Source organism: Heloderma suspectum, chromosome 4 (assembly GCF_057233095.1).
Source record: "Heloderma suspectum isolate Gila_16-S chromosome 4, 16-S_ref, whole genome shotgun sequence".
NCBI classification, from domain to species: domain Eukaryota; kingdom Metazoa; phylum Chordata; class Lepidosauria; order Squamata; family Helodermatidae; genus Heloderma; species Heloderma suspectum.
In genome coordinates this window covers 39204322-39221365 of record NC_139461.1, presented here as the reverse complement: position 1 = coordinate 39221365, position 17044 = coordinate 39204322, and the positions used below count along the sequence as shown (strand labels likewise).

Below are 17044 nucleotides of genomic sequence, written 5' to 3'. Positions count from 1 at the left end.
GTTGGGGAGGGGGGTTATTTTGATTCATATTGCATTGGGAAGGGAGGAGATAAGCCTCCTCTCCCCACATGCTACATTCCCAGTAAGGATCACTCCCCTGTAATTAATTACAGTAAAAATAAGATACGTGGCTGCATGCTACGTATTAACTGAACATCTAATTTGGCCCTCAGTGGCAGAATACATGCTCGGCAGATTTTGCATGCACAGGTTGTAAGTTCAGGGTTGCATCAATGTTAGCCCTATTAAAAGTAGACCCACTGAAATGAGTTGGACTTAAATTAAGACTAACATTGGACACAACCCTCTGTCTCTAATATTGCCAGTTAAAGAATCTCGTGTCAGCAGGGCTGGGAAATACCTCTGCTTGCAATAACATGAAATGCTACTGCCAATCAGAGCAAATCAGTATTGGACTTGATCAGGGGCGTTGTTACCACAGGGCCCACCTGGGCACAGGCCCCGGATCTTTTTTTAGCTGTGCCCCGAATCTTTTGAGCTGCCCTAATTGCCATTTTTTTTTACATATTCCCATTGACTTGCATTAGAAAACAAAAACGGCCATAACATTTTTAGTTTATAAGATAAATTCATGACGTTTGGAGGCTTGGAAGCCCCTATAGAGATGACTGAGCCTGCCAAATTTCAGACAGTTAGGTCTAGTGGCTTTTGTGCTAGCCACAGGTAAAATTTGCTTTTTCCAAGAAAATCTGTCAAAGAACTATATATTTTTTTGTGCTTCCACATAAATTCATGGAATTTTGGGACCTAGCAGGCCCTGTGGAGCTGACTGAACCTACCAAATTCCAGGCAGTTAGGTCCAGTGGTTTTTGCTCTAGCCATGCTTAAGGTTTCCTTTTCTCAAAGTCTAAAACAAAAAGCAAAAACTGTCAAGTCACCCAGCGGATTAGAGATCCTAATCAGAAGGTGTTTAAGGTGACCATCAGGAGGTCACTGTCTCTAATCTCTGGTGTAGGGTTTTTTTGAGGTGCAAAAAACCTCTCTCCCCCTACTTTTCTTTTCTGCTCTTACATGCCCACTGTTGGGAGGTTGCCTGCAATGAAATTTTGAAGAGGGAGAAGGAAGGGAAGAAAGAGCTCCATGTGAAATACTGGTATTTCACACAGCATCTGATTTCACTGCCCCGCACTGGAACCTTTGGATTCTGCAGAAGTTTAGTAGCTTCAGTACAGCAAAGGATCCAACTAGCCTCCACAAACTTCTTTCTCCCCCTCCACTTTAATTTCTCCGAAATAGCTGTAGGACTCAAATAATCCCAAAGAGAGGGTTAGGACTATGTGGCGTCATGATCAAGAAACTGCTGGGGCTTTTAAATAGGTTCTACAGTTTGAAAAAAGCCAGAAAAAGCCCTCCACCACCTCACTTCATAAAGCTCATTTAAGTATGTGCAATCATTGCAAACCCTGCACAGCCTCCTAAATTCCTCTGAAGTACTACCTCTCTGAAAGGAACCGCTTGACTTAGGAAATTCTCTCTACCCCCCACCCCCATGCACATTTCCAATCACCATTCTTCTTCTCCCCTCCCCTCCCCTCCCCTATCCTGTTCTTTCTTTCTCTCTCTCTCTCTCTTCTTTATTCCTCCCAGAGCATATCTTGGGGAATTCTTAAAGAGAATTATCTTCAGTGGGCAAGAGAAGTTCTGAACTGTATTTGACTTTATACAAACAGAAAAGAGGGTTTGTTTTCCTCCTCCTCCTCACTCAAGTCTTTGAGAAGAGTGGGTTCACATGGCTGCAGAGAAACAAATCTGGGACTGTTTTGTTTGTCAGTTGCCATTATCCAGCAATGGGAAGCACAAGTTACTTTTGCAGGGAGGTTTGCACCTTGATGTTCTGCATGTTTACTGAGAAATAAGCCCTGAGTTGTGAGCATGGTACTGCAAGCTGAATACAGTGCCTACCCAATTCCGTCTAGTGAACTGACTACCCTTTCAGCTCAGTCCTATGCATGTTTTGTCATTTGGGGGTTTGTTTGTTTTTTGCATGAACTCTAGCTTCAGTGGTGAGGGAAAAGCACTTAGTTCATGCTCAGAGTTTCTCCATAACTTAGCCCTAGTTTTGAAAACAGACTCATTGGCTGAATCCTGGTGAAGTTTTGGCACAAATGAAGTTATGGGGAGGAAGATACAATGAGAGCTTGTGCATAAGAAGGAGGAGGTAGAGAGGAGTTGCACAAAACAAGACATCTGTTTTTATGAAGAGTTGCTGGAGGATGGTAAGATGAGGAGGGATGGTTGCATGGAGGGGAATAGAATTGGTAGGGGGAGAATGAAGTGGTCAGTGGTGAAAGAAAAACATTCTGCACATGCTCAGAGGCACTCGTACATACGAAGAGCCGTGCTGCATCAGACCAAGGTCCATCTAGTCCAGCATTCTGCTCACATAGTGGCCAACCAGATGCCCACAGGAAACCCACAAGCAAGACATGAGTGCAATAACACCTTCCCACCCATCTTCCCCTGCTACTAACATTGGTGAAATCTAAATAAATTCTAGTAATTCTAAATTCGCATGCATGTACATCCTTCAGAAACTTTGCAGGTTTCTTGCCTGGGGGACACCTCTAATGACCTGTGCATTTTCATACAAATTTACCCAAAAACAGTTGGGGAAGGGGTGAAGGGAAGGGAAAGCAAATCACTCCCTCCCCCATATTGGAGAACTCCCCTTCCACATGAACTGCTGCACCTATCCTTCTGAAACTTTCCTGGTTTCTTACTTAGGGACAACTCTAGGCTGTCAGTAATTTTCAGAACAATGGTCCACAAGGAACATAGGGAGATAAGTATGTCCTCTTTGGGAGACCTCACAATGTCAAGGCCACCCTTGCACAAAACCCCTTGTGGCTAGCATTCTGAAATTTGGCAGACAGGATCTCCTCTGATGGGGCAATGAATCCTAAAATTTTTATCCAATTCTTCCAAGGAATTAAAACGTTATTTGCAGTTCACTTTAAAAGAAAATCAAAATCTAAACCCTGCACCTATTTTTCTGACACGTGGCAGGTGTAATCCCCTTCTAGGTGGCTACTATGCCTGAAATTATCATCCAGTTCTGACCAAGAGAAAAAAGTTAGTTTTTTTTCTAATTTCCCATGGTAGTCAACAGGAAACATAAAGTCTCATTCTTCCAAACATTGAGTCAGGTTTGATGCTGAGCTGAAGTGGTCCGACTACAAACTGGCCAGAGTAGAAGCGGGATGTTTTCCAAAATGCTGAATCGGGGTCTGAGTTGAAGTGGGGTGGGGAGTCAGTGCACACTTTCTATGTCTGTCTGTCTGTAACCTATACACACACGCAAGCACACTGCATGTACACACACACACCCCACACACAAATACGCGCATATATATATATATATATATATATATTAGACATGCGCTTAGACTCATACATGCAAATTTTGTTATGGGCCTGTGCCCCGAATCTTTTAAGAACCTAGCAACGCCCCCGGACTTGATCAATTAGTGGGCTGACTCACTATACAGCTAGTTCAAAGGAAATGAGAGAGTAACACAAGTGTGTATGTGAACCTAAAAAAACCATTTGTTACTTCAGTTTGATTTGAATGGTGACAGGTTTGGGATGAATTTTATTTTCCCTGGAATCACCTTTCCCATCCCTTGCTTTGCATTTTAATTTCATATCAGAGCTGTCAATAGTTAGAACAGATGTTTAAAAGCAAAGAGAGGGGACTTTTTATTGATGCTCTATTTACTCCCTCTTGCAAGATCGACTTACATTTCCTCCTGACTGCAACAAAGATAATGTTCTAGCCGGCTGAACAGCTACCCAGGGGAAGCCTGGAGTTACTGCTCTCCTCAAACGTTAGGAATCAGAAAAATCGTGAGCTATGAATCATTCCCATCTCCCAATTCACTGCTGAACTGAAGCTTTTGTGATTGTTAAAATTAGGTCAGCAAATTTGTTGGCTTGGATTTATTGGCTTAGCCTTTGAAGATGAATCTTGTAGCGATACTTATAATAGGCTGAAACATGAACACATTCCTTCAATAGGGTGGATTTTATTTTATGCTATCTATACATATAGCCAAAAATAATATACACACACATACAAATACCTACAGATCCCATTCACTTTTTTATAGATTTAAAAAGAATTTCCACTTTCACGTAACCAAAAAAGGCAATTGCAGGTTTCAGCTGTTGTAAGTCCCATGTCCATTACTGAGGGAGTTAAGAAAGGGAACTTAAAGGAAGTATGTACAACTCTCTGGATGCCCCAGGTTGTTTACAGAAGAGGCATTTATTGTGCAATCACCCAGGGCTCCTTCACACTGAGCTTTTATCCTGCAATCGAGGTTGCTCCTTCACGAAAGTTTGCAGGCTCTTTACATGACACCGTGACCCTCCAAGGCATCTCCTGAACTAAATGCCTTTTGTTCTGTTTTTAAATAGATCGCAGATAATGAGCTATCAAATTACCCTGTTGTGTTCTGCTTCAGTTTCCTCTGTGAAAAGAGTAAAAGCGGCAAGAAGAGGAGCGAGATCAATGAAAGATAATGGAAGACTCGGATACAGGTAGAAGGAGGGGGAAGGGGGTGGGGAGAAAGGAAGCACATGAAAAAGGGAGTCGTTGTGATCCTGCATTTAAAACGGAAGCAGAAAGCCCCATTTTAAATGCAGGATTTTAGGCTGGTGTAGAGATGCCCCCAGACTCAGTCACAGAATAGGGGGAGGGTACGGGGAAGGCAGACGACATTGTCTTCAATTTGTAGCACTCCTGTGTTCTCCCACCGCTTCTTGTCTTTTTTCTTGCCAGAAAATATATGTTAAGAAAGAAAAGACAGAACAGCTGTGCAATGCCTTTTGACTGTTACTGGTAGGAGCCCTCTGTCTGGGAGCATCCTCAGTCTGGGAGCATCCTCAGGCCTCAGGAACTTCAGGATGCCTGGTGCATGCTTGGTTTTGTTCACTGGATGGGGCCACACACCAATGGGAAGCTGGTGCATGCTAGGAGATCTTATCTAAGTCCCTGATGGTTCTTCATTCTAAAAATAAGGGACACTTTAGAGCTGTGATGTCTGTTGCTGTGTCTGCCTTTTCTCTTTCTGCTGTTCCAGCATGGCAGGAAGAGGAAGGACCAGCTGTGTTTGTATCTTGAAAACTACTAAGACAGAAAAAGACTACTCAATGCACAGCCTGAATGTCTGGTATTGAACTGAAAGATGCCATTGGCCATGATGGTACGGGTACCGATAGGTATGTTGCTCTGTCCCCTGCATCTCTGCGGGTGCTTCCAAACAATCCTCCTGCCTCATTTGTGGAATTTTATGGGGTCCAGACAATGATGTCTTCCATTTGGAACCCTCCCATGTTTTCCCAAAGTTTCTTCCGTCTTTTTTTTTTTTACCAGCAAAAAAGCCCATTAAGGAAGAAAACACAGAATAGGCGCGCAATGCCTTTTGATAGGAAGGGGTCTGTCTGCAAGAACCATATGATGATAGACCTATATGCTTTTGCATTGGCGATCAGGATTGACCACCAGTTCAGTTTAATACAGGAAGTCCCAATATAACGTGGTTCAGGATGGTCCAACACCACCTCCACTGCTATGCTGACCTTCAGTGTGCCTCAAGTAGGACCTATAGGGATTGTCTAGGTCAAAGGTTCCCAACCAGCCATTGGTCCTCAGACATTGCACAACAATACCCATCATTCCCAGCCAACATGGCTAGGATGTTGGGAGTTGTAGTTCAACATCTGGAGACCCAAGATTGAGAACCACTACCTAGCTCATCTCCATAATGGAGCTACAGTCTAATGCTGGAGTGTTGAACTTGAGTACCAAACTGATGTTCAGGGAGCTATAAAATATAGCCACCAATCCAGAACAGAAAAGCAGGGCCTCACATGGCAATGCTTCTCAGCAAAGCATTTGTGGACAGTGGAAAGGAGGAGCAATTCTACATGCACATCCCTTTGCATGAACAGAACAGCCCAGGACTGGCCCTACCATTAGGCAGAGTGAGGTGGTTGCCCCAGGCAGCATTTGGAGGACAGCACTATGTATGCCACACAGCCCGCCCTGGGTCATCTAAGCTAGCCTGCTGCCCTCTGGTGCAGTGGAGGACGTTGCCAGTGTTGTAGTAAGATTCAGCTGCCAGTCCAGTGAACTCCTGTACATGGAATGGGGGGAGCGCCATCTTGTCCTTCACCTTGGACAGCAAAATATCTTGGGCCAGCCTTGGAGCAGCTCCCTTCACTGGAGTGAATAGCAGGGGACTTCTGCGTTGGTTCTGTTGGCACCCACAGCTGGATCTGGGTGATTGTTTTAGAGATTAATGGAATAATCAGACATTACTGGCAATCTGTGGACACAGCTAACCTATGTTTCCCTCACTAGATCTCCTCTACTAATGTCTAATAAAAGAAACATGCAACATGGTATCATCATGTTCAGCATTTACCCAGCCATATCCACTCCAATTTAGTGGCAGGGAAATGCTGAATCCAATAATATTATGTCATGCTTGTCTTCTGTTAGATATTGTCAGGAAAATATAGATGAGTAGCTGCCACATATCCCCTGAAATGTCTAGCTAAGCTGCTAGAGCTGCTGCTAGTCAGTGTCACCAACACTGGGCTACATAGCCCAATGGTCAGACGTGGTGGAAGGCAGCTTCCTATGTTGCTATGTTTCTATTCATGTGTGAATTTAATTGAGAAAATGCAAAGTCCTTATAAGAATGTGTCATGGTGAGCCTTGGGTTCATGTAGTCTTCCCTTCTTCCCTGCTTTTTAGACAAAATGGAAGAAACACAATGTTTCTGGTTATGATTTGTAGCAAAGAGCAGTTTCCTATTTGGTATAAGCTAGCAATTTAAATATTTGAGTAATAAAATGTGATCTGGGTCTACCTGCATAAACATTGTATATGATTTGAGTGTAATTAATCACAGATCTCCTGTAGTTTTTTTCTTTAAAGAAAAGCTGCCATGGGGGTCCCGAGTCGGATTGGGACTGCGGTGCTGCAGAAAGGGAGCTTGACCCTCCACACCCCATGCCATTACATCTGAATTGGGCCTTAAGCATTAAAGGGGGGGGGTGATCCCACCATTTGCCTTGAACAAATGGTGTTTGTTCCACCATTTGCCTTGAACACCATTTGCCTTGAACAAATACCCAAGATCAAAACAGATGTGTTCAGTCTGGTTATGATAGCCTCATTTTTGAAATATAAAGCAAAAAGGCAGAGGAGCATGGCAGAGGTTTCAATATGGCACAAGAAACTGGACAAATTATGGCAAAGCCACTTGTAATAAAAGAAAAGACAAAAAGATCCTGTCGTTTGTATGTTCCATAATGAATGCAGGCCCCAACTACTAGCATTTCCAACAAAATTAGCCAGCATCTTGGGGACTGCCTGGCAATAGTTTTTCTTCTTTTCAGTCCGCTAACCAGAAGTGAGATTTGGAAAAATGACAGCCACCCAAACAGCATAGTCTAACATGGAGCCTTCTCTTCACAGCTCCCTGATTTCCCTATGTTACGCACGTCAATGGCCACCAATATCCATCCCAAACTCTTGGAATGCGTCAGGAATTAGTGCTTTGTTTTGCTACCACGCCCTTTTCCGGCAATGGCTAGGCTTCCTGTCGTTAGAAGCCAATGAAGGCAGCACTGCACAGGAAGTGTAAAAACCACACTATGTAAGAGGATGATTGCATGGCAGAGCAAAATGGAAACGTCAAACGGGTCTGCAAGTTGTGTCAGTTCAAGCATTAGACAGCATTAGAAACAGCAATGCCATTACTACAAAATTTAATTGAAATTAGGATTTAAAGTGATCCCAAACCAAAACACAGCTGGCTGGCCTTAACCTTGGCACCAACACAGCTTGTATAAATGCATTGTCCACGCCTGTAAAAACAATGGGCATAAAATGGCCACTTCTGAGTCCCGCCAATTTCAGCGGCAGACACACACACAAACACACACACACACACACACTTAACTCTCCCACTGAACCCATTAGGCCTTTCAAGCATTCAGTTTTGGCTGGATTATGTCCAATGTGTCTTTAATTCTTGCAAATCCACCTTTGCATAATTATTTGGGACAAGCTGAAATGGAAATCCTATTTCAGCACTCTGCTCACAGGCAGTGAAATGGGGAGTGCTCTGGCTGATCTAGAGGGGAAATTTGGGGGTCGAGGTGAAACTCACTGCCCTCTGACAAAATTCTTCCAGTGGGGCCATTTCCCCCCCTAGAAATCACCATCAGAGTGAGACTATAGCATCACCTCTTGGGCCTTTGAGAAATAAATGATGGTTGTCAGACAGTAGGAGGAGCCCCCTAATGGAGGGTGGTGAGTTTGAGGCCCCCAAATTTCATGGCCCCGCCTCCCTGAAGCTTGCCCGGGATTCAGCTCCCCTTTTTACAAACACATCCCCCCCCAACTCCAAAATGTGAGTAAAAAATTAATTGCGGAGATCTTTAAGCTAAGTCTTACTTCACAGTACTTAATGCCAGTTTATTTTTAATTTATTTTTTAAAAATTGCCTAAAAACAAAAATTACATAAAAATCTTTCTATATAAATAAACAAAACCCTAAACGTCAGTGTAGTAAATAACATTTGCTTCGAACATTACTTCTGTTATCTTAATTACATTTTAAGGAAAGATCTAATTAATTACTTGATCTATCTTATTATCTTGTCGTTGTTGTTGTTGTTCAGTCATTAAGTCGTGTTCGACTCTTCGTGACCCCATGGACCATAGCACGCCAGGTCTTCCTGTCCTCCGCTCTCTCCCGGAGCGTGCTGAAGTTCATATTCATTGCATCGGTGATGCTATCTAGCCATTTCATCCTTTGCTGTCCCCTTCTCCTTTTGCCTTCAATCTTTCCCAGCATCAGGGTCTTTTCCAGGGCGTTTTCTCTTCGCATTAGGTGGCCAAAATATTGGAGCTTCAGCTTCAGTATCTGTCCTTCCAATGAGCAATCAAGGTTGATTTCCTTTAGGATGGACTGATTTGGCCTCCTTGCAGTCCAGGAAACTCGTAAGAATCTTCTCCAGCACCACAGTTCGAAAGGATCAATTCTTTGGTGCTCAGCCTTCCTTATAGTCCAGCTCTCACAGCCATATGTTACTACTGGGAAAACCATAGCTTTGATTATACGAATCTTTGTTGGCAAGGCGATGTCTCTGCTTCTTACTATGCTGTCTAGGTTTGCCATAGCTTTCCTCCCAAGGAGCAAGGGTCTTTTAATTTCATGGCTACAGTCACCGTCTGTGGTGATCTTGGAGCCCAAGAAAATAAAATCTGTCACTGTTGCCATTTCTTCCCCTTCTATATGCCAGAAAGTGATGGGGCCAGATGCCATGATCTTCGTTTTTTTAATGTTGAGTTTCAAACCAGCTTTTGCACTCTCCACTTTCACCCTCAACAAGAGGCTCTTTAGATCCTCTTCGCTTTCTGCCATTAGGGTGGTATCGTCTGCGTATCTGAGGTTGTTGATAATTCTCCCAGCAATCTTAATTCCGACCTGTGATTCATCCAACCTGGCGTTTCTCGTGATGTACTCTGCATATAAGTTAAATAAGCAGGGCGACAATATGCAGCCTTGTCGTATTCCTTTCCCAATTTGGAACCAATCGGTTGTTCCATGTCTGGTTCTTACTGTTGCTTCTTGACCCTCGTACAGGTTTCTCAGGAGACAGGTAAGGTGGTCTGGTACTCCCATCTCTTTCAGAATTTGCCACAGTTTGTTATGATCCACACAATCAAAGGCTTTAGCGTAGTCAATGAAGCAGAAGTAGACGTTTTTCTGGAATTCTCTTGCTTTCTCCATGATCCAGCGAATGTTGGCGATTTGATCTCTAGTTCCTCTGCCTCTTCGAAACCCAGCTTGTACTTCCGGTAGTTCTCGGTTCACATACTGCTGAAGCCTAGCTTGTAGGATTTGGAGCATCACCTTGCTGGCATGTGGAATGAGCGCAATTGTACGGTAGTTTGAACACTCTTTGGCATTACCCTTCTTTGGAATTGGAATGTAAACTGACCTTTTCCAGTCTTGTGGCCACTGTTGAGTGTTCCAAATGTGTTGGCATTTTGAGTGCAGCACTTTAACAGCATCATCTTTTAGGATTTTAAATAGCTTAGCTGGAATACTGTCATCTCCGCTAGCTTTGTTGTTACTAATGCTTCCTAGGGCCCAGTTGACTTCACTCTCTAGGATGTCCGGCTCAAGTTCAGTGACCGCACTATCATGGCTATCAGGGACATTCAGATCTTTCCTGTATAGTTCTTCTGTGTATTCTTGCCACCTCTTCTTAATCTCATCTGCTTCTGTTAGGTCCCTGCCTTCTTTGTCCTTGATCATGCCCGTCTTTGCACAAAACGTTCCCTTGAGATCTCCGATTTTCTTGAAAAGATCTCTAGTCTTTCCCATTCTATTGTTTTCCTCGATTTCTTTGCATTGTTCATTTAAGAAGGCCTTCTTGTCTCTCCTTGCTATTCTCTGGAACTCTGCATTCAGTTGCATATATCTTCCCCTTTCTCCCTTGCTTTTCGTTTCCCTTCTTTCCTCAGCTACTTGTAAAGCCTCATCAGACAGCCACTGTGCTTTCTTGCATTTCTTTTTCTTTGGGATGGATTGAGTTGCTGCTAGGGATGGCGGAGAATGTCTCCCCGAATGTCTCCCCCCGAAATCGGCGGTGAAATTCTCCGCCCCCCCAGGACGGGTCTTACCTTTGGCGAATGTCCCTCCCGGCGGCGGGTCCTGGCAGCAGTTCGTCACGGGCGGGGGCGGCGGCCGGTCTCCTGACCGGCTGCCGCCGCCGCCACCATTGCAAAAAAAAAGAAAAAACTAAAGTAAAAAACACACACACACCCGTGCATAGGCTACGTAATGGTTTACGTAGCCTATCACGGCTAGATTTCCAAAGTCAGCCGTGATAGGCTACGTAAATCGTCACGTAGCCTATCACGGGTGACTGTGAAAAAAAAAAAAGTGCGTACGCAAATGGTGGTCCCCATAGGAGCCGCCATTTGTGTACACGCTTTTTTTTTTTTTCAAAGTCACCTGTGATAGGCTACGTGACGATTTACGTAGCCTATCACGGCTGACTTTGGAAATCTAGCCATGATAGGCTACTTAAATCGTCACGTAGCCTATCACGGGGTCTTTGTTTGTTTGTTTGTTTTAACTTTTTGTTTCGCAGCTGGGGAGACGGGGCGCTTCTCCCCGGCCTGAATTTCGGCCGGGCGAGGCAGGAAGCCTCCCCCCCCTCGCCTGCACTTCGGGGGGAGAAGCGAAGCGCCTCCCCCCCACCGCGAAGCCAAGCTGCGAAAAGGTGACTTTCGTACATCCCTAGTTGCTGCCACCTGAACAATGTTACGGACCTCCGTCTATAGTTCCTTAGGCATTCTGTCTATCAGGTCTAATCCCTTAAATCTATTCCTCACCTCCACTGTATATTCATCAGGGATATGATTTAGGTCATACCTGAATAGTTTAGTGGTTTTCCCAACGTTCTTCAATTTAAGCTGAAATTTTGCAAGAAGCAGCTCATGATCTGAGCCACAGTCAGCTCCAGGTCTTGTTTTTACTGACTGTATACAGCTTCTCCATCTTTGGCTGCAAAGGACATAATCAATCTGATTTCGATATTGACCATCTGGTGATGTCCATATGTAGAGTCGCCTCTTGTGCTGTTGGAAAAGAGTGTTGGCTATGATCAGCGTGTTCTCTTGGCAAAACTCTATTAGTCTTTGTCCTGCTTCATTTTGTACACCAAGGCCATGCTTGCCTGTTATCCTGGTGATTTCTTGACTTCCTGCTTTAGCATTCCAATCCCCTATGATGAAGAGGACATCTTTTTTTGGTGTTAGTTCTAGAAGGTGTTGTAGGTCTTCATAGAACCAATCAACTTCAGCTTCTTCAGCCTCAGTGGTTGGGGCATAGACTTGAATTACTCTGATGTTGGATGGTTGGCTAAATACAAGCAAGCAATGCTATTTCATATTACTGAGAAACCAAACTGAATATTTGGATATACCGTATTAATTCTTTAAAAATTCAATAAAGCTAAAGCAATTTTCCACAAATGTATCCCACCTTTGTCTGTTTTCTGTTATAATGCATTAACTTTGTCATAATAGCAAGATCCCATACTTCATTTATACAGCAATCTGCATGTTTACTCAGAAGAAAGTGCCACTGAGTTCAGTGCTGGATATGCGTAGGTAAGTGATTGCAGCCTTAACCATTCATCAACTGAGGGTAATTTTTGCAATCTGCAGGGTTTTTTGCATAAAGTATTCTTGCCACAGTTACTATAAATGATGCTAACGCTTTGTGACTGATGAATAAATTCTTGCATATAGAACACTTGCGGCTAATGAAATTTCATTACCCAATATTTTCTCAATTATCCAATTAACCATTCTCTAACATTTCTTTGTCACTAGGCATTCCCACTACATACAGTAGAAATGTCACATTCGTTTCTGACATATCTGACAATTAATTGAATAGGTCTTGCTAATTTTATTTATGATAACTGGAGTTATATACCATTTTATCATTACTTTATACAGATTTTCTTTGACAGACATATTTAAAGGAAAATTATTATCACTACTCCACAAGCTATCCCATACTTCTAAAGATATAATTTTCCACCCCCGCCCCACAAAATTATGTCCATTTTATCATATCAGTTGTAAACCTGCACCCATTTATCCAGGAGTAAGCCCAATGAACTCAGTAGGACTACTTAGTAGACATCCAAAGGGTTGCCCAAATAGTTTTTAACTTGCTCTGGTTCAGTTTCATATTTTAGAAGTAATTTATACAATTAGGTAATAAATATTCTTTATCCTTTGCTATGTATTTTTCATAATCCATGAGATCTCTGAGCTATAGATTTGTTCTGCATTATTTTGTAACAAGCAAACGATTGTGAAAATATTCAAACCATAGGGGAGATGTGTCATTTAATTTTGTCTTTATCTCCAAGTAACATATTATATTGTTCAGATTTACAAAATCTTCATATCTAAAGTAGGCGTTCCTTTCTGGATTTTAAAATGTGATTTAACTTTTTCCAGCCTTCTGTTTAGAAACTTAATGGTCATAATGATAGACTCAGCAGAGCTTTATACTGATCTCATAACCTTAATAATTTTGAAATTAAAACTTTTTTTGCTTCAGCTGTTCTAGAAACATTATTTCCCCACAACATAGCATGTAAAGATGCCTTCACCAAGGCTTTTTCAAACAAAGAAATTAAAGAGTTCAGTTCTAATATCTATTGATATAGTTGGCAATGTAATATAATTTCAGATTAGAGGCTGACAGCCCCCACCCCTTGTCTTTTGAATGATATAATACCATAGCATTTGGTCTTACTATTTCCCATTCCATATCTATTTTAACAAGAGTTGTTGCCATTTATTCATCTGCTGTGATGAAATTTTATTTGGAAGATACCGAAATTTAAAAAAAACACATTTTTTAATGGTACTGTTTTATTGTGGCAATTCTTCCTGAGAATGATATAACTTTTCTCACTGTTGAACTAATAAGTCACATCCCTTACAAAAGCTCATAATTATTTATATATATATATATATATATATATATATATATATATATATAATTCATTTATCGTATTTGGTAACTTCATCACCAGGTTTCTTGCAGTGCAATCTTAGCCCCACAATGTTTAGGAAAAACGGAACATGGGAAGCCGCCTTATACTGAGCCAGACCATTGGTCCATCTAGCCCAGCACTGTCAACCCTGGCTGGCAGCAATGGCTCCCCAGTCCTTCCTAGCCCTACCTGGAGATGCCGGGGATCGAACCTGACCCTTCTGTGTGCAAAGCAGGTGCTCCACCACTGAGCCATGGCCCCTCCTTCATTGCTGGATGGGGTCAGCCAACGGAGCAGGGCACAGGCGCCGCTGCTCTGGAAGCCCCTGCTACACACGTTGGTGGAATTTTCCAAGGTATTTCAGGGACAGGACACAGGCAGGGCACAGGTGGCTTTGGAAATAAATCCCACTGGGTTCAATGGGGCTAACTTCCAGAAAAAAGTGCATAAGGAATTAAGAATCAGGAAGACTGGGAACTCGCCTTTGCCATGAACTTACTAGGTTGCCTTTGGCCAAGGGTGGGGAACTGTACTGGGCCCAGGGGATGGACTGCCCCCCGCCCCAGCATTCTGGATGAAATCAGGAGGTGGAGCCCCGCCCGCAATGTCACCAGGTCCCAGGCTGAGGCACTGGCCAGAGCTCTTTCAGCCAGCACTTTGGCTGGGAAGCTACTTCGCTCTCCTCTGCTTGAGGAAGGCACAGGAGAAGTGAACTCGGCCAGCTGCTAAAAGTGCCAGCTGAGAGTGTGCCTGGCTTTGCTGTTCAGCAATGGGCTTTGGGGAGGGGGGCGGGGATTGCACAAGGCCCAGCAGGCCAGAAGGGATGGCCTAGCAGGCCAAAATTGGCCCATGAGCCAGAAATTCTCCATCCCTGCCTCAGGCAAACCATGCTTCCTGATATTGATGGACCTGGCTGGATTTTTTTTTAAAATCCAAAGTATTAAGATTTAAGCTGGTTTAAGGCCATTGACTTAAATAGGAATTAATATCAACCCAAGTCCTGAAATTAAACTTGGTTGAGGATGTGGTTGAACACAGGCCACCTAATAGTTGAACATCATGCTTCTTCACTGGCAAAGTAACATATTCCAAATTCATTAATTTCTCCAGGGCATTAAAAAATGTTGGCATGTATTATCTATTCAATAAAGAGCAGCTGTCGCCAAAAAAAAGTAAATGAGCAAAACCAATGCCAATGTCTTTCAGGGCTAGTGTAATTGAATTATCCAATGTTCCCATTAGATATCCAAAACCCAATTATCTTAAGCATGCTTTATAGAGATAGTTTCTCTGTTGTTCAACAGACAATTCTACTACTGTTCATTTGAGACAATGGTATTTGATATGAAATTTCAATGGACTGCAACACAGAGAATGCTAAGGGAATTCTCTAGCTTAAAACATGATTTATTAGCATTTTGGGGGTAGTGAGAGTGGAAAAAAAATCTAAGCACTCCTGCACATTTAGAGATGTCAGAAGAGCATATTGGGGATAACATATTCCAAAACAATTTTATCACACTGCTACTATTTTGGCTGCACTCCTGTTCACCAACTAGTGCAGAATACTCCTAGGCACCTTTCGACGGAGACAGGCGAATGCGATGATATTCATCTTGACTTCCAAGTCCAATTCAAGGTGCTGGTTTTGGTCATCCAAGCCCTCCACAGACTACATAACATAGGAAGTGCCTCTCCAGCCCGCCCACCCCACTGCTGAAACCACTGGGATCATCTTTAACTTGCCCAATATGAGTCTGTTTGTTCATTAAAATCTTCTTGAGAGGCTCTCCTTTGCATCCCACCAACTTCTGAACTGCATTTGGTTGGGAGGCAGGAGAAGGTCTTCTCCTCTATGACACAGCCGAGGCTATGGAACTTCCTTCCATGAGAAGCCCATCTTGTCTCCTCTTTGTCTTTTTTTAATTACTATTTTATTGCCTCGTCTCTGATGGCTTTCCACTGCTGTGTGAAGACCATTCTTATTTGGCCTCTGTTACATTCCCATTTCCCTGACATTTTAGTGTGAACTGTTTTGTCTGCTGTTTTATCCTTTGCATTTGCAATTAATTGTATTTTATTTTGCTGCTTGCTACCTTCAGAGTTTTGAATGGAAATCCGAAGGAAATTTGTTTCAATCAATATATAAATGATGCTCAGAGTAATATAATGCAAGAAGGTGAGTCATGCAATGGGGGAAGGTTTGGTGCCCCTCTCCTACACACTTCCTGTGCTATTAAAGTAAGACCTACACCCTTTTCCCACTTAATATGTGAATGGGGGGAACATTGGAAAAGAACCATGTCTGCCCCAATTACCCCCAATCAGGGGTGTTGCTAGGCACTTAAAAGATTCGGAGCCCAGGCCCGTCGAACAAATATCTGCATATATATGCAAATGTAGCAATATTTACTAGGATTTATTTAAATTTCACAGGAGGCAAAGCCAGCCAATTAATTTCTCTCATCCAAATAATCTCAAATAAAATACAACCTTCAATTAATGTGTAGCCTGCCCCAGATCAAACCAGTGGAAAACTTTTTTCCCCCTAAGCTTATTTGCCATGAAGAGAGAGATTTTGTAGGAGGTGGGGTGTTTCAGCATGTGGGGAGCTTTCCTTCCCCCCTGAAAATCCCCCCCCCCCGGCATGGCAATTAGGCTAAGAAAAAAGCCTCTCATTGGCACCAATGGACACTCAGGTCTCTGGGGAAAAGAGCTATAGGAAACAGAGTCAGGGCTGGGGCCCCATGAGCCCATGCCTATCAACACCCCTGCCCCCAATCAGTTTGGTCCTTTGTCAGTAGTGGCCCCAGGACTGTGGAATTATCTTCTGCAAGAGGTGTATATATGCACCTCTCTCCTGGTCTTTGGAATGTAATGAGAGGCCCACTTATTCATAATGACTTTGGGCCCTAAATAACGCTGGCTCTTTGCCGCTGACTTTCTGCAATTTCTGGAAGCGACATTGCTGGGAATGTTCTTTAGTACCAGGGCTAGCTCAAGATATTTTGCTGCCTGAGTCAAAAGACAAGATGACACCCTCCATTCCATCACCAGAAGCTGACCAGCCTGGAAGGAGACTCTTACTTCAACACTGTCGATGGGATCGTGTCTTCCAGGATACCTGAGGGCAGAAGGCGAGCTTAGGGAGTGCAGGGCAGGCTGTGTAGCACACGGCTCCGAGGGGAACAGCTGAGGGACTCAGGAGGAACAGGTGGTGGAAGGCTGCTGTCATTGCCCCCACACACACTCCAGCATCTGCTGCTTGAGGCAGCTGCCTCACTCTGCCTAATGGTAGGGCCAGCCCCATTTAGAACTGCTTTGTCATATAAACTTGTTATTTGTTTCAGGAGTTTGCTTGTTTCATTGTGGTTTAAATCTAGGGTTGGACGCTGCC

The 17044-nt window shown here is 43.3% G+C and overlaps 1 protein-coding gene across 4 annotated transcripts in view; it reads right to left on the bottom strand.

Moving 5' to 3' along the window:
• Nucleotides 1–17044, bottom strand: part of NCALD (neurocalcin delta) — a 100554-nt gene that overhangs the window by 48037 nt on the left and 35473 nt on the right. The window lies entirely within an intron of this gene.